At 46.1% G+C, this 21971-nt stretch overlaps 1 protein-coding gene across 1 annotated transcript in view; it reads left to right on the forward strand.

The window, feature by feature from the left end:
* The first annotated feature begins 19963 nt into the window (after nucleotides 1-19963).
* The window catches only part of C11H1orf21 (chromosome 11 C1orf21 homolog), a 139071-nt gene continuing 137063 nt past the window's right edge, over nucleotides 19964-21971 (forward strand). Inside the window, exon 1 of the mRNA XM_054165599.1 lies at nucleotides 19964-20174. The gene's annotated coding sequence lies outside the window, so the exon portion shown is untranslated. The remainder of the gene's footprint in view (nucleotides 20175-21971) is intronic.

The raw sequence follows: 21971 nt of genomic DNA on the forward strand, positions 1-21971 counted from the left end.
CACCTCTCCACTACATTCAATAAGAGGTCAAATTACCAGCTGCATTTTCTCTCCTGTCCCCAGATGATCCTTCTATCTACCAGCTGAGCTTCAGAACATAAAATTACCAGCGAAAAGCAATTTTCACTTACAGAATCACAGAACTGTAGGAGTTGGAAGGGACCTCTGGAGATCATGGAGTCCTCACTTTCTCGTCTTCCCAGTAAGGAATGGCTGCAGCACTGGATTAAAAAGCAATAGCTGCCAGGTATGGTTGGAGCCCACCTCACTGCATTCATGTGGTACCACACAAATTCCCACATCCTGTCAAATGAGAAACTCTTGGTCCAGTAGGACTCTCAGCAAGGACTGAGAACTGAACTCACAGCACTTTTTCTTTTGAAAACAACTAAATTCCCAGTTACTAAGGTAGTTCTTGGCTCCTTTACCCCATTCCTGGCCATGTGTCACTATCTGAAAACTCCTCCTCTGTTTTCACTGACTTGTCTATCTTCTCACGCCTCACTTTTGTGGGACTGCACTCATCTGAAGAGCAGAGCTTCTGTCCCCTGTCCTTCAATGGGAGGCTGGTTTCGTAAGCTTTTTTTCTTGATTCAAGGCGCCTGTCTCCCTCGGGGAGGTTCTTCACGCTGCCTGCTCTCATGTATCCAGCTCTGGTGCCTTAGGAGGTGCTAAAAAAAGACACAAGTCTTCACCAGAAAGCACAGCTTGGCTGGACTGAACCACACATGAGTTAGGGTCTACTGACTGTGAGGAGAATCAAGGCAAAGCAGCTTTCTAATTTCTGTTTTGAATTAGGCAGAAACATCTAGCACTAGGACAAGGGACAATAGTTTTAAACTAGAGAAGGGTAGGTTTCAGGCTGACATAAGAAAGAAGTTCTTTACTATGAGAGCGGTGGAACACTGGAACAGGTTGCCCAGGGAGGCAGTGGAAGCCCCATCCATGGATATTTTCAAGGTCAGGCTGGATGGGGCTCTGAGCAACCTGCTCTAGTTGCAGATGTCCCTGCTGATTGCAGGAGGGTTGGACTAGATGACCCTTAAAGGTCCCTCCCAAACCAAACCATTTTATGATCCTGCAGTTACTGCATGCACCATCACTCCAATGAATGTCCATCATGTCCCAAGCACTCATCCCAGGTTTGCTGTTCAGCTTTGACATGAAGGTCATTGCAAAGAGATGGGAATACCAGGTCATCTAGATGTAGGAAAGCATCACAAAGATGCAGGAATTTGTCATGCTTAGGGCAAAATTTCATTTTAACTTCCTGCAAACCACAGTCACGATGCTGCTAACAACATCTCAGGATAAAAAGGACATTGTGGCCCCGAGGACTGCAGGAACTAAAATGTATGAAAGCATTTAGTTTTGGGGTCTGACTTGCAATTAACCTAGCAGGTAGCTCAGTGAGGGACTCAAAATGACTAAAAATAAATTGATAGCACCATTCAAGGGTTGTTTTGCACAGTGAAGCAATAAAAGCTAATTCAATATGCTATTTTACGAAGAGATTCTTTCTTCAGCTCTCAAAATGTGCCTATCTGCCAGTCCATCTTTCCTTTACAAATAGAATTTTTTATCTTTCCATCAATTTCTCCCACCATCAGGTTTCAAAGAGGGATGTTCAGTTATCTGAATGCTGAAGCTGGTTTGGGCACCTGCCAACTTCGAAGGCATCATGTTCGCTGTGCACTGGGCTGCTTTGAAGGATCTGCCTTTCATCTCAAGTATCACATCTTCTAGAGCCACATTTTACCTGCATTTTGTTGAGTCTTTATTTCTAGAAGTTTCTTTCACCTCCCACTGGCATCCAAAGGAAATTCTGTGGCAGGGCTGAGGTAAATTAAAGTTAACTCCAAAAGGGGAGGGTTATTTTTATTAATGAACCCAGCAAATGCCTCTGCCCAGAAATTGTGAATACCATGAAGGATAGTTGCCTCACATCAAGAAGAATTACTGTGTTTATTTAGACAGCAGATTTCAATCCACATTCTGGGCAGTGGTCCTGAGAGATAACAGGACACAGAGGGGACAATAACTGAGAATGCTCAGGAGATGTCTAGGCTGGCCCAGGAGTGGGAAGGGAGTCACGTCTGGGCTGGCCCAAAAGTCATAAAGGCAAGGCAGACAAGTGTTGCTCCTTTTCACTTTTAGCTGAAGATAAAGTAACAGCAGCACATTGCACCACCAAGATGTGCACAAATGTGAGCTCTAGAGACACACACAGCCATCTTACAGCACAAAAATAACCTAGTTTAGATCTAATGCAAGGTTGACAAGGAACTTCTTCAAGTCAGTCAAACAACCTTCCCTGCAAAGTTTGACCTAAAAATGAATCACAGATTCTTTCTGAACTCAGACAACTGCGTTCCTTCGTCCTGCTGACTGACACTCGCCTTCCGCTTTGCCCTCTGTGATTCAGAAAAGCTACTGTGAAGCTATCTCTGCTCACAATCTGTAGCCCACGTAGAAATAGGAGCTATCTGAAATGTCCCCAGGGGAAACACATTGGCTTACATTTCACTGGGCTTTACTCATTCCTGTGGACTCACTGTATCTCACAATACTTCTCTGCATCAACGTATTCGCTCCATCAGCAGCTAAAAGGAAGACACTGGTAACTTCCTCTGATGTTGGGAGATAGAAGCCTGGAGTTTTACTCATCAAGTGTAATACTTCTTTATGAAGAGCACCACGAAATCCTGGTCTCAAGTGGGTTAAGTCATTGTTGATAGAGAATTTTAGTGCTTTCCCTAAAACACATTTTATTCTTGGTTTTAGACATAGGTTTTTTTCACTACTGACACCACTGTGCCTATTATCTAAAGGACCAAGTGGGAGAAGAGGTAGGAGTGTGTTTTGGTGGTTGAACACAAAGTATGGAGTTAAGAGTTGAAACCATCTTGGAAATTATTTGCTTGGGATTTTTTTTTTTTTCCCTTGGGAATTACTTGACAAGTGAAAAATTACCTTGGATGAATGATGGGTCCAGCGTAGCTAATCTGTGCTCCACTAAACCCATAAGAACAGTCTAATTGCTTCAGTAGTTCACAGCACCTAAATCTCTGCCCACAGATCACTCTGAAAAAATAAATAAATCTGAATTATGAAAACTCTAAGGATGACTGTTTTTCCATCCATATTAAAAAATCTTAAAATATGTGAAGTAACATGAGCTTAAGCACAGTAATATACAACAGGCAGAAAGCAGCTGGAAACAGAATTTTCACTGGCAAAGTAATGACTTCTTTTTTGTGACCCCATCTAGCACCCTCTTGTGAACAGAACAATGGTTTGATCCAAGAGAGGATATTTTGCTCAGAGGGTTGAATTCAGACTCCCTATAAGCAGGCAGCTCTGCTCCAAGATCACTGCCCAGCAGCATGCTCCAGCCAAGCAGAAATGACCTTGTAATTCAGTCTCCATATTTTCTGACAGGTAAGTCCTAGCCTGACCCAGTTACTGAGCTTCCCTTTGGCTGCATATCCACAGGTACTTTCTTGTGACTAATTTCAGAAAACACAGTTCCTCTCTCTCTCTTACCCATCTAGATTTCAGGCCAGCTTTCACTTGCCTTCCAACCTTCTTATCATCTGCAACTGAGTCATCTCTCATGCTTCCTGTAGTCTGGATTAATTCCTTCTTTGGCAGATGGGATTTCCCCTCCCACTCCACAGACTCCTTGAGTAAGTCATCTTGCTTGCCTGCCTTAGCTTTTCCGTCTCCAACATGGGAATCGGTGCACTTCCCTTCCTCAGATCAATTTCAAGAACAAATCCACTTCTACTTGTGAAATACTGTCATGACTGCCTCAGAAAACTATGCCAGCAACATCACCCATGGTGTGCCTTCACAAGAGTATCCCTGAAGGAATAAATGTATTCTGTTTCTCTTCCCAGCTAACTGCATCTTAAGAGCATTAAGTTATAGCCACATCAAGCTGCTGCTGCTGAACAAGTATCAGCTGCTCCACAGACAGGGCTGGTGTGGCAAGTAAAAAAGAGAGGTCTCCTACAGGGAGCTGAGGATCTGGGAGGCTCAAATGGACCGGGCAGAGCAGAAGCAAGAAGAGAAGATGCTTAAAAGACTAGGAACAGGCAAGCTGGTTTCTCAGGCAGACCGATGGTGATGAAGAGTAAAGCTTGAAGGTACTTGTAGCACCTCATTCATGGAACCATAGAATTGTTTTGATTAGAAATTACCTTTAAGATCATCAGGTCCAACCAATCTCTAACTCTGCCAAGGCTGCTGCTAAACTATGTCACTCATTACCACATCTCTGCATCTTTTAAACACCTCCAGGGATGGGGATTCAGTCACTTCCCTGGGCAGCCTATGCCAGTGATTGAGAACCCTTTCAGTAGGGAAATTCTTCCTCATGTCCAACCTCAACCTCCCCTGGTACAACTTGAGGCCATTTCCTCTTGTCCTGTCACTTGTTACTAGGGAGAAAAGACTAACCACCACCTCACTCCAATCTCCTTTCACATAGTTGTGGAAAGTGATAATGTTTCCCCTGAGTCTCCTTCTCTCCAGACTAAACAACCCCACTTCCCTCAGCCACTCCTCACCAGACCTGTTCTCCAGACCCTTCACCAGTTTCATTGCCCTTCTCTGGACCTCTTCCAACACCTCAGTGTCCTTCTTGGAGTGAGGGTCCCAAAACTGAACCCAGCACTCAAGGTATGGCCTCACCAGTGCTGAGTACAGGGAGACCATCACTTCCCTGTAGAACCAGCTTGAGATTTTAGCAGACATCTACACTAACTGCTTTCCTCCACAGCCCTAGTCACACTTCAGTGACAGAAAAGAGTCTTCTGAGAAAAACTGCAGCACTATAGAGTGATGAAGTTAATGAAAACATCATCTAGCTCTCCACTTGGTACTTGGACTGTGCCAATATTGACCAAATCACTGATGTTATTAAACAGACTCCCTTTTGTTTGAAAAGCAAACAAGTAAATATTAGGGCTACCTCTAATGAGACCTGGAGAATGAATATACAAACCCACCCTGTTCATTGCTTGGAGCATACAGAGCATCTGGATGTGCTATATCTCAGCTAGGTTAGACCAAATGGTTTGAAGAATATCTTGCCCAGAAAGGCAGTAGATGTCTCATCTGTGGAACCATCCCGTGTCAGGTTGTACTGGATTCTGAACAACCTGCTCTAGTTGAAGATTCATAGATACATAGACTGGTTTGGGTTGGAAGGGACCTTAAAGATCATGTCATCCCACCTCCCCACACCCTCCCATGGGCAGGGACACCTTCCATTATAACAGGTTGCTCAAGGCCTCATCCAAACTGGTCCTGAACACCTCCAGGCATTCACAGCCTCCCTGGGCAACCTGTTCCAGTGTCTCACCACCATTACTGTAAAGAATTTCTTCCTAACATCTAGTCTAAATATGTCCCTGCTCACGGTAGGAAGGATGGACTAGATGGATCTTTAAAGGCCCCTTCCAACCTAAACCAGTCTGTAATTCAACTATAAGAAAGCTGAAAATAGAAACAGATTACAGTTTGTGCTGGACAGTAGTTTGTGAATTGAAAATAATATCAAAATGCTCTGTATTCATGGTTCATCTGTATCTTCTTAGCTTGGAGTTAAGGTGTGACAAGCTCTCTGTTCTTTCATAGGCACAGAATCACAGAACATACCTGGCTGGAAGAGACCTTCAAGATCATACAGTCCAACCTTTGACCCAGTACTGCAAGGTCACCACTAAACCATGTCCCTAAGCAGCAGGTCCACACACCATTTAAATACCTTCAGGAGTGGTAACTCCACCACTGCCCTGGACACACCATTCCCATGTTTGATAACTATTTCAGTGAAGAAATATTTCCTAATGTCCAACCTAAACCTCCCCCGGTGCATCTTGCATCCACTCCCTCTAGCCTTGTCATTTGCCACCAGGGAGGAGAGGCTTTCCCCCTCCTCACTCCAACCTCCTTTTGGGGAGTTGTAGAGAGGCATGTGAGAATATAGCACTGCTCCCAGGTCAGACATGCCTGAGAAATCCCCACTGTACTTCCTTGCACTGAAGGGGTTGGGACCAAAAGACACCTGAACTCTCTTGGCTTCCAGGGATCTTTCCCTTATTTCTGCAGTCACACCAAACCAAAGAGGACCCAGCCCTGCACACGCTTTGTGCACATTCTTTGCTACGAGTACAGACTCCTTCTCTGGAGTGTTAATAAAATATTTACTGTCTATAAATCTTGGGAAACTGTTTCTCTTTCAGCAGCAGATCTACTTTCCTGACCTGCTCCAGGGCAGATTGGGTAACAGTTTCCAACTCATCTCCTAGCCCACAAGGTTTATGTATTTATAAAACATCTTGTAAGAGATTTAGTGATTTACATGCAGTTTTCTGCCAGAGAGATTACTGATACCGAATGCTCCTCCTATGATACAAACAATATTCTGCATATATTGTTTCCAGAGTCTTTTGTACTACAGCTTTGTGGTACAGGGTTGTTGTTTTTTCTGTTGGTGTCAGTTACACCTGCTGCCTTTTATGGGCTAGGAACCACTCACATTTCTGAATCATTTGCATCAGTCTTAATACCATTGTGGCTGAGATTGGAGCTGGGCTTTTAATCAGCACTTCACTAGCAGGACATGCATGTTGAAACACATTGTAATGTCAGGGATTTGCATCTTCAAAGTGCTGCTCAGATACAGCAATATAAAACTTTGTACCACTTGGGTGAGGAACCAAGAAGTACTTATTCCTGTTTCACTGGGGACTGAGAAATGGAGTGGCTGAAGCTGATCCTCACCTCACAGTCCTCACCATGTCAAGCAAAGAGCAGGCCCCTTGTATATTGCAAATGGCTAGTTGCATTTGAAAAAGCCCTAAGCTTATTTTGAACCATAGAAACACAAACGTGGATGTCTGGCAGGGAAGGGGATGTTCCCATGCAGTCTCAGAGGTTATTGGGTTAAATTTCTCCCCATCTAATGCCATGGAGCTAGGTGAGAGAGAACCTCCTACAGTACTTTAGTTTTACACACAAGTATACAATAAGGTTACAGATGGGGTTCAGTCTCCCTTCTGGTATAGAAAAGATAGAAAACATTTAAGATATATTAAGAACATATATTAAGAAAATACAGAAAACATTTAATTCAGATTAATTGACGATTAATAGAGGTAGGCTTTATCTGAAAAGAAGCACAGGAGCACAGCCTGCTACAGAGATAGAATCCTAAAATGGTTTTGGTTGGAAGAGACTTTTAAGATCATCAAGTCTAATGGCTAACCCAGCACTGCCAGGTCATCACTAACCCATGTCCCTCAGTGCCACATCTACATGGCTTTTCGTTCCCTGCAGGGATGGGGACTCCACCACTGCTCTGGGCAGCCTGGGCCAGGCCTTGACAACTCTTTCAATGAAGAAATTGGTCCTCACATCCAGCCCAAACTTCCTCTGCTGCAAGTTGAGGCCATTTCCTCTCATGCAATCACTTGTTCTTTGGCATAAGAGACCTACCCCCACCTCTCTCCAGCTGCCTTTCAGGGGATTGTAGAGAGCTAGAAGGTCTCCCTTTAGCTGCCTTTTCTCCAAGCTAAACAACCCCAGTTCCCTCAGCAGCTCCTCACAAGATTTGTGCTCTAGACCCTTCACCAGCTTCATTGTCCTTCTTTGGACATGGTTCAGCACCTCTGTCCTGTACCATGATCTTACTCCAGTTACCAGGATGTGTGTTAGGTCAGTGAGGAGCATGATTCAATCCTCATTGAAACAAAACACAGAAAATCATTCATCCTGTGCTTCCTAATAACTGGGATCTGCTTAGTCTGTAAGCTACTATGGGTTTTGTTCACTACTCCACCTGCAGCTCAAGTCACAAGTGTTGGCATCTGCTAAAGAGTACAAGTAGGTCAGCCTTTTTCCTTCATCACATTAAACAAGCTAGTAAAATATCAGGTCCTGCTCATCCAGGCACCTCAAAACCTGTTGTGGGGTAGGTCAGATTATGCAAACACATCAGTGGAAAGGAATGACGGAGATGTGCAGGGACCAGGAGAAAGATTTTAAACAAAGCTGATGGCACTATGTTATTTCATTTTTGAAAGGCAGACAGCAGGTACTGAGAACTGCTTGCCCCTTTTTGATCAACAGTAGAAGTCACAAATAAAAGAGGCCGGAGGTTCAGTTTTGCTCCACACCTTTGAACTGCTCACAGCATCTCATGGGGGACAGCAAAGCACCATGGCAAAAAAATGGAGACAGTAACATTTTGTGTTTCTTATTTGTTAGCTGTGTAGAGTTGGGACATCTCCCTTTACCATTGCACAGTCAAAAGTCCAGTCCTGCACCTGGGGAGGAATAATCCCCTGCACTAGCACAGATGAGGGGCAGACATTCTGAAAAGCAGCTCTGCAGAGAAGGACCTGGGTGTGCTGATGGACAGACAGTTCACCAATGTACTGTCACGGCAAAGAAGGTCAATGGTCTCCTGGGCTGCATTAGAAAAGCATGGCCAGCAGCAGGTTGAGGTCAAAGGATGTTGTCTTCCCCTTCTAATGTGCTCTAGTGAGGGCACCTCTGGAGCACTGGATCAAGCTCTGAGCTCCCCAGTTCAAGAGCCACAGGGAACTGCTGAAGAGAGTTCAACAGAGGCTATGAAAATGATGGTGGACTAAGGCATCTCTCTGATAAGGACAAACTGAGAGACCTGGAGCTGTTTAGTCTGGAGAAGAGCAGACAGAGAGAGCATCTTCTCAGTGTTGATCCATATCTAAAGGGTGGCAGGTGGTGCCCAGTGACAGGACAATGGGCAGCAGGTACAAACTGGAACCCAGGAGGTTCCATCTGAACATGAGGTAAAACTTCTTTGCTGTGAGGGTGCTGGAGCCCTGGAGTGAGCTGCTCACAGAGGTTGTGGAGCCTCCCCTCCTCTGGAGAGTTTCCAAACCCACCTGGACATTGTGATCCTGGGCAAAGTGCTGTGGGTGACCCTACCTTAGCACAGGGGTTGGACTGGATGATCCCCAGAGGTCCCTTCCAACCCCCACCATGCTGGGATTCTGTGATTCTATGAAAAGCAAGGCTTTTAAACTCCAGATGAAATGCTCCACCTCACATTAGCAGAGACTTGTTTAAGTACTTTTAAAGTGTTTTCTTTCAATCTGGCTCAATCTAACTTTTCTTTTAATCACACCTGGACCTTTGAGTCATTGCATACTTCAGAGACTGGGAGTCCTTCCCTCTCCCTTCTCGGAAGAGCACATACACACAGAAGCACAGACACAAAACAAACAACAAACCCAGTAGCAGATGTTTGAACCACCTCATGCACAGTGCGTTGTGAAAAATTACACTGCTACAAAGCTTGGAGGAGGGTTAATATTTAGTTTGGCTTACAGCTTTTTCAGACTCCCAGAGCAGTGCTCACCCTAGGGGAGATGCCACTGTATTCTTTGAAGCCTGGAGTACTCCATCCCACCAGCAGCAGGCTGCAGATGTTGTCGGAACTGATGCAGAAAGCTTGCAGCTTTCTTCTCTTGCATCGCCGTCAGTCAGGCTTTGATCTCTAACCCACCCAGAAAAGGCTGCATTATCTCTGTATTTAGTTTGATCACCTGAGTGGTGGAAAAAAACCCTTATCTCTTGGTTTCTTAGGGTCAGGTTCCCTTCCACTCCCCATGGCCAACAATGACAGACATTCTTCTGGGTATACACTTTTTGCTACGTAAAACACAAGTTCACCCCAACACGCAGAATTGCATCTCTCCTCCTCATAGATCTTGTGATGAGGAATGGTTATCTACTCGAGCCATTTGGAATCTGCACAAGAATGAGGGACATTAGGAGATCCTCTGTGCAGTCCTTCCAAGACAGGCTATACTAAGACTCAGTAAGGCATTCAACCTTCCTCACATCAGCCTGTAGAGCTTTTGCCTCACCTGGCCTTTTTCAGCAACAGAAGCTAGTGAGGAGACTGGGCACCCACTTCTCTCACAGAGGTCTTTGGATTTCAAATACAGGAACAGAACTGAATTTTGTGAAACCAAATAACACTGAACTACTTTTTGGTGCTGCCCTTCACTGATTTGAGAGTGGCTAGAATGCTTTCATGCCATTTGTAATGAAAGATGGGACCCACTGTGGCCTCTTTCTGGGATGTATAAATTTTTGAGTTGGACATTGAATCTGCATCTCCAGATCCCAAAGAGTCCCTTTTGTTTGGACATGGAAAGCCCTTTTTTTTGTTTCCATGCAACTTAAACATGCATAAATAACACCTGAACTGTGGGTCACATTTTAACACAGTTCAGTGGAAACACTCATTATGATTTGGCCTCCAACCAAACTAAACTTAGAGTGAACTCCTAAGTGGTTTTTAATCACCATGAGTGTCTGTCTACTACAACTTTCTTACAGAATTTTTAAAAGTCTAGTCTCAGGTATGTGCCTTTTAATCCCTCCTATTGCTATCCCAATTGCTCTCTCTGCCTCTAAGCTATAGAGATGATTAAGACAAAACTGTCCACTGGATATTGATCAAATCCCCTCTCAGTCTGCTCTTCTCCAGGCTGTTACTCAGCCTTTTCTCCTCACAGAGATGCTTCAGCCCCCTCATCATCTTTGTAGCCTCTGTTGGACTCTCTCCAGTACTTCTTTGCCTGTCTTGAAATGAGGAGCCCAGACCTGTCCCCAGTAATACAGATGTGGCCTCACTAGGGCAGAGTAGAAGGGGAAGAGAACTTCCCTTGAGCTGCTGGCCACACTCTTCTTAATGCACCCCAGGAGACCACTGGCCTTCTTGGCCACAATGACACGCTGATAGCTCATAGGGAACTTGTACCTAGCACTCCCAGGTCCTTCACTCATTTTTCCTTAATATAAATCAGCCTTTGGAGGTCCTTATTCCTTTGCACTGACTTTTACAGGAGCCCTGCATGACTAGCTGTAACATGGACTGAAATGCCTGGGATAAGGCAGACAAATCCTATCCTACAGCTCTATATTGTAACCTGTGTATAAAAATCACAATAAAAATGCATTAGTGATTAATTACATATCCATACAAATTGTGAAATTGAATGTAGTAGTTCCCTTATGGAGTATAATCCACACTTTCTGCCAGCCTAATGTTTCCTGCAAAGGTGTGGAGCAGCAGTTGCTCCAGAAGGGCGCAGTGGTTTGAACCAAGTTACAGTTTCTAAGGGGATCATAACTTTGCCTTGATTTGAATGCAATTAAATTCTCTGCCATAACAGCAGCATAATGACAAAGAATGTTTTTCTTTGTTTCCTCATCATGGAAATTAAAAGAGAGTAACACACAACGTTGCACAATGAAACAGACCTTCAACCCCAGACGGACAGCAGCATTACTAAGTCAGTGTATTCTCCTTTCTGGTAGGAAAAGAGGTGCAGACAAACACATTTCTGTATTTCTTTTTAAGGCCCATGTCCAGTGCATGAAAAGAAGGAACCTGTGCTGGCAGTTAGTGAATCATACAATGCAATGAGTTGGAAGGGACCTCTAAAAGTTATCTTGTCCAATCCCCCTGCAGTAATTAAGGACATCTTCAACTAGTGCAGGTTGCTCTAGTTTAAAACCATTTCCCCTTGTCCTATTGCTGCAAGGCCTTGTAAACATTCCCAACCCAACTTTCATGTAGGTTACTGGAAGGCTGCTATATGGAATACCCACAACCTTATCTTCTCCAGGCTGAACAACCCCAACTCTCTCAGCCTGTCCTCACACAGAGGTGCTCCAGCCCTCTGATCACTTTTGTGGCCCTCCTCTGGACCCCCCTCCATCAGGCCCATGTCCTTCTTGTGTGGAAGGGCCCAGAGCTGGACACAGCACTACAGGTGAGGTGTCACCAGGGCAGAGCAGAAGGGCAGCATCACCTCTCTTGACCTGCTGACCATGCTGCTTTTGATGCAGCCCCGGATGCCATTGGCCTTCTGGGCTGCAAGTGCACATAGCTGGCTTACAGAATCACAGAATGGTTTGGGTTGGAAGACACTTCCAAAGGTCATCTAGTCCACCCCCCTGCTTCCGTGAGCAGGGACATCCTCCATTAGATTAGGTTGCCCAGAGACCTGTTGGGCCTGACCTTGAATATCTCCAAGGATGGCACCTCAACCACCTCCCTGGGCAACCTGTGCCCATGTTCCACTACCTTCATGGTAAAGAACTTCCTCCTAACACCCAACCTAAATTTCCTCTTCTCTAATTTCAAACTGTTGCCCCTCATCCTACCACTGCAGGCCTTTGCAAACAGTCCCTCTGCAGCCTTCTCGTAGGCCCCTCTCAGCTACTGGAAGGCCTCTATTAGGTCTCTCTGGGGCCTGCTCTTTTCCAGGCTGAACACCCCAGGCCCCCTCAGCCTGTCCTCATAGCAGAGGTGTTCTATTTTCATGGTCCTCCTCTGGACCTGCTTCATCAGGTCCATGTTCTTTGTGTGTTAAGGGTACTTCAGGTGACTCTTACCAGAGCAGAGTGCAGAATCACCTCCCTTGTCTTGCTGGCCTCCATCATGTGGTGCAGCCCAGGCTGCTGTTGGCCTTCTGGGCTGCAAGTGCACACTCTTGTCCAGTTTCTCATCCACCACAACTCCCAAGTCCTTTTCCACAGGCCTGCTTTCTGTCACCTCCTCCCCCAGCCTATATTGAAAATGAGGATTGATCCAACCCAGGTGCAGGACCTTGTACTTGGTTGTGTTTAACCTCATGATGTTCATCAGGCCCCAGTTATCCAGCCTGTCCAGTTAGATCATGGCCTCTTAGCCATGGCTTGCACCTTTGCTTCTCAGACCCACTCTCTGCTTTAGGATACTGACAGAACCATTGTTTGTCCACCTGAGATGCTGAGACCTAAGACTTGGACTGAATGGAAGCTGTGATCCTGCTTAGCTTTGCTCATGGTGGACAGTCTCTTACTGCAATGCTGAGAAATGGCTTGAGTAGAAACACACATGATGACTTCACCCATGCCAGCTTTTACTGTTGTGGTGGGTTGAAATTTCTCCCCCAACATCAAAGCAATCCTTGAACTAGTTATGAACTTGGAATGTTTGCTCATTTCTGGTGCATTAAAATGCAGGAAAAAAAATAAATCTGTGTTACAACCACTAGTTTTTACTTTATGTTCTTGCAAACAGGATTTTTATTGGGCTCTGAAATACTGATTTACATAAAATTTAACAATGCTTATCTCCTAATGTAGTCATCTACATATTCAACATTGGCAGTTGAGATATCACAAGTAAACTGCTATTATTGTGTTACAGCCATCCTGCCAAGGAAACAGAGCATCTCTTATCTCCTAACATGTCAACCCAACCCTTTCCCCCACACCCAGACAGCAAAGTTCGACATAAAGTACCCTGTAGAAAGGATGGATCCCCAGTAACCTTTTCCATTTGAGACAAAGTGTTGGGATCCTCTTTTGAGGCATTTGCCACCACAGCATTTCCAAATGGATGTGGTTTGTACTCATCAAGAGCCTGTGTATGAGCTGTGAAAATCCCAAAATATTGGTGTACAGGGGATGTCTATGTGGGACAATCTCTTTGTTTTCTAGCTTAAAACTGGCCTCTAATGTAAAACTGTCTATTTCTACTGGAGGCAAGGAATGGGAGGGGATCTGTGCTTTGCAATCCCTTGTGCCAGAAGAAGAAATCACTAGTGGGTGATGATCCTCAATGGTCCCAACAGGTGATGGTCACCTTTGCAGAGAAGCTTATAGAGCTGCTCATGTAAGTGCTGTCTCAAAATGATCTGTATGATAGATTAAGAGGCTTAAACAGAAAGTTATGATAGTATAATTGCTACTAAGAAACAAGTATAGGCTAGATGAAAATGTTTCTGGCTTTTTGATGCTAACTCAATAATGAACACAACCCAGCACGTGCTTCGGATCCAATGCTGCACAATGAACATCAAAGGGATCTTCCACTGGTGACCCAAACAGGACCATAGTGCCCAGTTCTCACTTGTCACTAATTTCTTATGTTTTCAGATCATATATTACCTTTCTAGAGAAGCAGTATAACAAATGGAGGGTGGGGGTGTTGGTGTTTCTGACCAACTGTGCCTCCAGGCACACAAATCAAGTCAATCTTAATTGGTTTATAGTATGGTATGGCATGTGGCCTATGGCTCCAGACCCTGCACAAAGCATATTTTAGGCTAAGGAATCACAGAATGGTGGGGGTTGGAAAGGACCTCTGAAGATCATCTAGTTCAATGCCCCTCCTTGAGCAGGATCACCTAGCATAAATCACACAGGAACACTTCCAGGCAGGTTGGGAATGCCTCTAGAAATAGACTCCACAACCTCTACAGGCAGCCTGCTCCGGTGCTCCACCACCCTCATAGGAACTCAGTGTATAAATTTTAGCAGTATCTGTGCTACATCCAGATACTGAATAACTAAAATCTAAAAGTTCTGCTTATTCTTTACCCTCTTTGCCTTTGCCTGAAATGAACAGACAGCTTTGCTAGGTCAACCATCTGGAATTAGGACCTCAGAATCAGATGCTCTGACACAGGTCTTTTATTCTTCTTTATACAAGACCCCAAATGAGTGTTGTGTACCTGAGGGCTTATGTCTCTGTTTTGTCTTATCTTGCCTAATTGCAAGCTCAGGTATAAAGAGAATAAATTAATCCAAAGAGTAAATAAACACACACTGCATATAGAATTTGGATCAGTAAAGACTGCCTGACAGTTCCCAGGGGTATCTGTAGGTTCTTCCTGCAGCTGGGCTTGCCTTTCTGTCCCAGGTTTTTAATGTTCTGTGATGGTGGAAATGGGAACAAGAAAATTCAGGAGAATTATGCAGCTTTAAGTAATGCAGATTAATCTTTGGCTCTTTTTAACTATTTCAGCCTCCTTTTTGAACAGGTGTATGGCTTGGTGAGCTGAATGAGAGCAGTTCATGTTTCCAAGAGCATTATTTATTCTAAGATCATTATTTATTGGTTAAAAAGCCAACACCAAGAATCTGTATTGCATTTTTTGTCTTTATTGCAGATTAACACCATTTCCATTTTAATAACCACAGTGAATGCAGTGAGCTGGGCCAGACTGTGCAAAACTAAACATCCACTAATTTGTAATCATTTAAATATGTAAAGCTAGACTTTGATGTTAATGCACCATTAAGAAGGATCCAGGAAATTCACACGTCTGTTCCTGTATTGCTTGACAAGCAGCGGAACAGCTCAAAGAGTGGCTTCTTGATTTACAGCATCAAACCCTCCTCTTGCCATCTTGTAAACATTTCTGGTACATAATGTCTTTAAATTTTATGGGATGTGGAAAATCCATGGGAGGAAACTGCATCTACAGAGCTTGTGCCTTTCTGTGCCCTCTCTTTATCATCCTGTAGCACCAGCTATATGGTCCATGCAAGACTGACCACAGTTCTTCTCCAGTCAGACAAGGGTTGGAAGGGACCTTAAAGATCATCTAGTTCCAACCATCTGCCATGGGCACAGATACTTTCCACTAGACCAGGTTGCTCATACACTATAAACCCTTGTAAAAAGTCTCTCCCCAGCTTTCTTGTAGCACCCTTCAGGTACGTGAAAGGTACTCTAAGGTCTTCCCAGAGCCTTCTCTTCAGGCTAAACAGCCACAACTCTCCCAGCCTGTCCCCACATGGCAGGAACTCCAACCCTCTGATCATCTTCATGGCCTTCTCTGGACCCACTTCAGCAGTTCAGTGTCCTTCTTGTGTTGGAGGCACCAGAACTGGACACAGTAATCCAGGTAGGGTCTCACCAAAGCAGAGTATAGGGGGAGAATCACCTCCCTCATCCTTCTGGTCACACTTCTTTTGATGAAGCCCAGCCCCTGGAATGGAGGAAGGGCTTCACAAGGAGTGTATTTTCCAACCCCAGAGATTGTATTTACAAAAACCTTTGAATATCAGCATGCTTAGGAAATAGTTCAATGTTTTGGAACTACTATTCTTAAAGGCAAGACAGATTTGTCGCTGTGGAGTTTATGTTAGCATCTCCCAGACAGGGTCTAGACAATACCAATTAATTGGATTCTTTAAACCATTCCTGGCAGCAGTTTGTGGAGCATTTGAGTTTTTCTTCTGAACTCATGTTAATTGGGGGAAAAGTGCAGCAATTTTACCTATTTACCTGCAAGCTAAGCAATGACTTCTCTCATTTCTCAGTTCTGAAATGTTAAGCTTCATTAAAGTGTCAGGAATTCACCAGCACCTTTCAGAAAATAAACCAGGATAATCACAGAGTCATAGAACAGTTGAGGTTGGAAGAGACCTTTGAGATCATTAGGTCCAACCACTCACATAGAGTTTGCAATCCCACCACTGCTCCTAAGCTACTACCACTAAACCACGTCCTTCAGAACCACATCGACAAAGGAGAAGAGCTACAGCAGAAGAGCAAATTACAGCTGTGGCCACTTCACTGATTTGTACCTGGATAAAATTAAAGACCTGTCCAACACAGCATGCTGTTCCATTATAGAAAAAATATCTGTCTGCTTGTGGTCTTCAGGAAAGGATTTATAGATTTGACTATAACTTGCCAGTAAAATTTATGCAAAGAACCCCAAAAGTTGTATTTGCAGACATTGAATCATACAATCATTAAGGTCAGAAAAGACCTTTAAGATCACCAAGTCCAGCCATCAGCCAATTACATTTTGCACCATGCACCAGTACAGGTTAGGGGCTGCCCTGCTGGAGAGTAGCTCCACAGGGAAGGACTTTGGAATTCTCATTGATAATTAGTTATCCATGGGACAGCAATGTGCCCTGGTGGCCAAAAAGGCCAATAGTATACTTGGGTGTATTAAGAAGAGTGTGTCCAGCAGGTCAAGAGGGGTTCCCTCCCTCTTCTACTCAACCCTAGTTATACCAGATCTGGAATACTGTGTACAGTTCTGGGCTCCTCAGTTTAAGAGGAACAGGAAACTGATGAAGACAATTAAATGGAGAGCTATGAGGATGGTTAAGGGACTGGAGCATCTCTCTTATGAAGACTGGGACACCTGGGGCTGTTTAGTCTGGAGAAGAGATGGCTGAGAGGGGACCTTATCAATGTCTACAAACATCAGAAGGGTGGCTGCCAGGAGGATGGAGCCAGTCTCCTTTTGTCGATACCCAGTGATAGGACAAGGGGCAATGGATGTAAACTCAATCGCAGAACATCTCTGTGAGGAGAACAGGTTGAGGCCTGGGGCTGTTAAACCTGGAGAAGACTGAGAAGGGCTCTTATCAATGATTAGTAATATCTAAAGGATGAGGTGCAAGAAGATGGGGCCAGACTCTTTTCAGTGGTACCCAGCACCAGGACAAAGAGCAATGGGTACAAACTGGAACCCAGGAGGTTCTGTCTGAATATGAGGTAAAAATTCTTTGCTGTGAGGGTGCTGGAGCCCTGGAGTGGGCTGCTTACAGAGGTTGTGGAGTTTCCTCTCCTCTCAAGAGATTCCAAACCCACCTGGACATTGTGATCCTGGGCAAAGTGCTGTGGGTGACCCTACACAGGGGTTGGACTGGATGATCCCCAGAGGTCCCTTCCAACCCCCACCATGCTGGGACTGTGATGTTCCAGCTTCTAAAAATAACACTTCAGTATGCAAAGCCTCCTCTCAAAGATGAGTAAAACAAACAAAAATGAGTAATCAGATAAATAACTGTTTTCCACTTTAGACATATCTTTAACTAGAAAAGAGAGGTAGGCATAGACTTGATCAACAAATTTGTGCGTGAGGAAGTGGATTTACATGTGAATAATTATGAAAGTATCACAAGGAAAATGTCAGGGAGGTTTGTTTGTGGAGGGTAAAAAGAAATATGTTTGCTTTATGCTGCTCTTATATGGTTGTTTTTATTTGAAGCAGAGTTTAGAGTGGCATAGCAATCCTGTATTTTTCACTACAAAAGCTCTATGTGTCTTTGGGAACAGTATCCGTCTCTCTGCAGTGAAAAGGGCAAAACCCAAAGTTGGCTGACTTCAAGGTTGCCAATCTGGTGCTGGAAATATTCCCTCGGTTGGAAACTCTTGATGTTGTTTACTGATTTCCAGAGCAGAGAAAAATAAGTACATTGCTGGAAAGGCAAAGGCAGAAATGACTGCAAACAGGATCATTCCAATGATATTGCACACAGTTATTTAAACACTTCCATAAACCTGCAGGAAAAATGTCCTTGGATGAAAACATGTCTGCCTGGATTACTGAAAGACACCAAAACTGTAAGTGATGAAAAGAATGTAAGCTTGCTGCAATCTTTCTAGTTCACGTGGTAGCATTTCCTGGCAGAAACAATCTGAGGAAGCTTTTATAACCGGATCTTCAAAGAAGCTTCACCTCAGCCTCTGGTTTTCTGGTTTGGTGGGGGGGGGTTTGTGTTTGTTTGGTTTTCGGTTTGTGTTTGTTTGTTTTATTTGTTTTCTCATTCCAGAGCCATTTTAATGCTAAATTACACCTCTCTGTACACAAACCCACAGTTTTGCCTGTGAAAATTTGGGTGCATACTGCAGTAGAGCTGATATACATTCCGTACTTGGGAAAAAAAACCCACTTCCTTGATAGCATGGAGAGCCATTCTTCTGTCCCATTGCTGCACGGGAGAAGGACCAAAGGCAGAGGGATGCATTTTGGCATCTCTGACCTTGCCAAGATGCATGGCGTTCTTCCACATCAATATACTCGGACTCCTCCACATAGTGTGGACCATGATGCTTGAGGTGCTCTTTTTGTGGGTGCTGAGGCCTTCCTTCTCCTTCAGAATTAAACAGTCCACCCACTGAGGTGGGTACAGACACGTAGGAAAGGGAGTGGGGAATGTCCTTGTGCTTATCATCGCCCTTTCAGGGTACTGAACTGCTCACACAAACCCTGCACTTAAAACCAGAAAGTGTATTAATGACAGCTTGACCTGGAAAAGTCCCATCCCTGCAGTTCTTCCACCCCCTCACACAAACAAGATTGGTATGAAGTAATTAGAAAGCACCGTGATTATAATTATTGTGACTACATTCTGCTCTATGCTGCTCTGGTGAGACTGCACATGGAGTACTGTGTCCAGCTCTGGAGTCCTCAGCACGGGAGAGATGTGGACCTGCTGGAGAAGGGGCAGAGAAGGCGGCAGCAATGATGGGAGGGCTGGAAGCCCTCTTCTGCGAGTTCAGGCTGAGAGTTGGGGTTGTTCAGGATGGAGAAGGCTCCAGGGAGACCTTCTTGCAGTCTTTCAGTGCTTGAAGGGTCTGATCAGAAAGCTGAGGGAGACTTCTGAGCAGGGCTTGTCATGACAGCACAAGGGTGATGGGTTTCAACAAAAAGAGGGAAATTCATCCTGTTTCTCCAAACATTCCCACTTTCCTCAGTTGCTCTTCACAAGACTTGTTCTCCATCCCTTCACTGTTTTTGTTGTCCTTCTCTGGAACCCCCTCGAGCACTATCATGTCTTTCTTGGAGTGAGGGGCCCAAAACTGAACCCAGTACTCAAGGTGCGGCCTCACCAGAGCTGAGTACAGGGGGGTGACCGCTACCCTGGTCCCAGTTCTGCAATTTCTGTCATGAAAGGCCTCAGTTCCCCAGCCCGTCCGCCTCCCACCTGCTCCGAGGCCGGGGGTGACGCGGGCTCGCTCGACCCTGCCCCGGGAAGCGTTGGCGGGCTGGCTGAAGCAGCAGCCCGCCGGGAAGAGGACCCCAGCACCGCCCGAGGGATGTAACGCCGCCCGGCTTCTTGCAGCCCACGGGGAAGGGCCAGAGCGGAGCCGGCGGCTGATAGGAGACGTTGCGGCTGCAAGACTCCGACCCCAGACCAGTGAGACTCCACACTCCCTCACAGGCAAAGACCGAGGCACAAAACGGCTCCCCCGCCCTAGCAGCCCCCCGGGGCTGTCCGCGGGGGCTCCTCCTCCGCGGCCTCTCCCCGCCGTGACGGCCGGGCGTGCTCCCCAGTCCGCTCCGCCCTTTCCCCGCCTCGGCCCGCCCCGGCTCCCCGGAGAGGCCGCTCCGCGCCCGGCTGCCGCCGTTGCTGCCACCGCTGCGCTCGCACAGTTAGTTGGAGCCGCCCGGTCCCCCGCGCCTCCTCTCTGTCCTCTCTCTCCAGCTCGGGCCCCGTGCCGCGCCCGGCTCCTGCCGCCGGCTCTCCGCGGCGGGGGGGAGACCCTCCGATCAGCGGCTCCCGAGGTGAGCGTCCTCCGTGTGCCAGCGGGGGCGGGCGGCGAGCTAGGGGTGGGGGGGCAGCCGCGGGCAGGGGCCGGGAAGGCTCCGCTTCCCCCGCCGGGGCCCGGGCCTGGGCCGAGGTCGGGGTCTGTTGGGGGTCCCCCTTCAGCGGGGCCGTGCCCGCCACCGCGTCTCCCGGCCGCTGCGCAGCCTTTTTATTCCTTTATTGCTCCGTATCCCGATCCCCCTCGCCACCGCCGCCTCCTCCGGGCGATGTTTTATTCATGACCCCGCCGGGCTTTGTACGGGAGCGGGCGCCTTCCTCCGCAGTTCGTCAAGTGTTGCCAGACCCCTTCGCTGAGGGGGCGGGCGGCGACTCGGGGCAGTCTCTGTTTGGAGGTGAAATGGCTGCAGGGTGGGCAAGGTTTTCCCATCCGGGCAGAGAACCCGGGGCTCGAACGGCATCTGTTTGCTTTTGCGGGGGGCGGAGGGGGGGGAGGGCTGGCGTGGCCGCGGCTCAGAAGTGGAGTGAGGCGGGAGGCGGCGGTGGTGGGTGTCTCCTGCTGCATTTCCCTCCGCTCGCTGCAGGTCTGCCGGCCTCTTGGAGAAGAAGCGAGTCACTGCGAGGCGGGTTTTTTATGGATATCTATCTGCCTTCTCTTTGAAGGGTTCAGAAGCAAGCGTATTGCAACGGCAAATGCCTGTAAACCGAGTGGCACTTACACCATCACCGAGTTAACTGTAGATGTCAGACTGTGCTTGCACTGCTGTGATGTCAGATTCGTAATAACATGCAGAAATGGTGAATTCGGTGCCGGCTGAGCGTGATGGAGACGGCCCAGACCCAGCTGGTGTAGTCAGACTCATTAGAGCCTCCTTTTGCCCTGGTTCAGGGCCTGCTGTGTAGGTAGTCCCCTGGCTCAGGCAGGTCGTAGGGGCAGTGGGATAATTGTTACAGCTTGGTAGGTGACTCGGGACTCGAAGGAACAGATATTTGTGCCTGGAGCAGAGATACTTAGCTTGTTTTCCCTTACATAGATACTCAGGTTTATGTGTAGGTTAGAGTCATTTGGCAATGCCTCTCTTTTCTGTAACTTCTGTGATAAGGCTGCCACCATGCATATCAGTCAAGGGGATGAATTTTGTTGTGTGCTGTGGAAAGCCAGCTGCAATCAATAGATGGTTTCATATTAGCCCCTGATACGGCCTCTTCATTTCTCATGGACTGGTGAATGAAAAGTGAGAGATGCTGAAGCATGTTCTTCACCTTATTCTGTTTCGTGTTTGTCTGCCCTTCACCTTCCCCATGCCCCAGCTGGTTGGTTTCTGTGGAAAAATTTTAGTCCTGAGTCTGTTCAAATAAATATGTGTATTTTGGTTTTGCTCTTGGAGTTCGCTGTTTGGTAACAGCCACGAGGCAATGTGTTTCTGAAGATCTCTCCTGTATGGGGGCTGAAAGTATTTGCCCTTTGGTACAAATGGAGTGCACCGATACTGCTTGATGTTTTTTAACCTTAGATTATCTGAAGCGTTGCATGATGAGGCAGCATGATTTGTTTAAGACTTTGTAATGATGCAATTCAATAATAACTGTAAATCTCTTCATTGTCTCTAGAGCCTTTAAATACTGTCCTGTCTCCGGAGGTGTACTCCATGTGTGTTTATTTCCAAGAGGCACAGGCATGGTTGAGGAGCGTTTGGTATTAATCATGTTCATTTTGGGGTGGGAGGGCAGGAGCAGTTTGGAGCTGGCAACTTGAAGTGGTAATTTCTGGGTGTGACATCGTGTGGTAGATAAGCTTTTATGGGATCTGCCATGAA

This window comes from Dryobates pubescens, chromosome 11 (assembly GCF_014839835.1).
Source record: "Dryobates pubescens isolate bDryPub1 chromosome 11, bDryPub1.pri, whole genome shotgun sequence".
NCBI lineage: Eukaryota > Metazoa > Chordata > Aves > Piciformes > Picidae > Dryobates > Dryobates pubescens.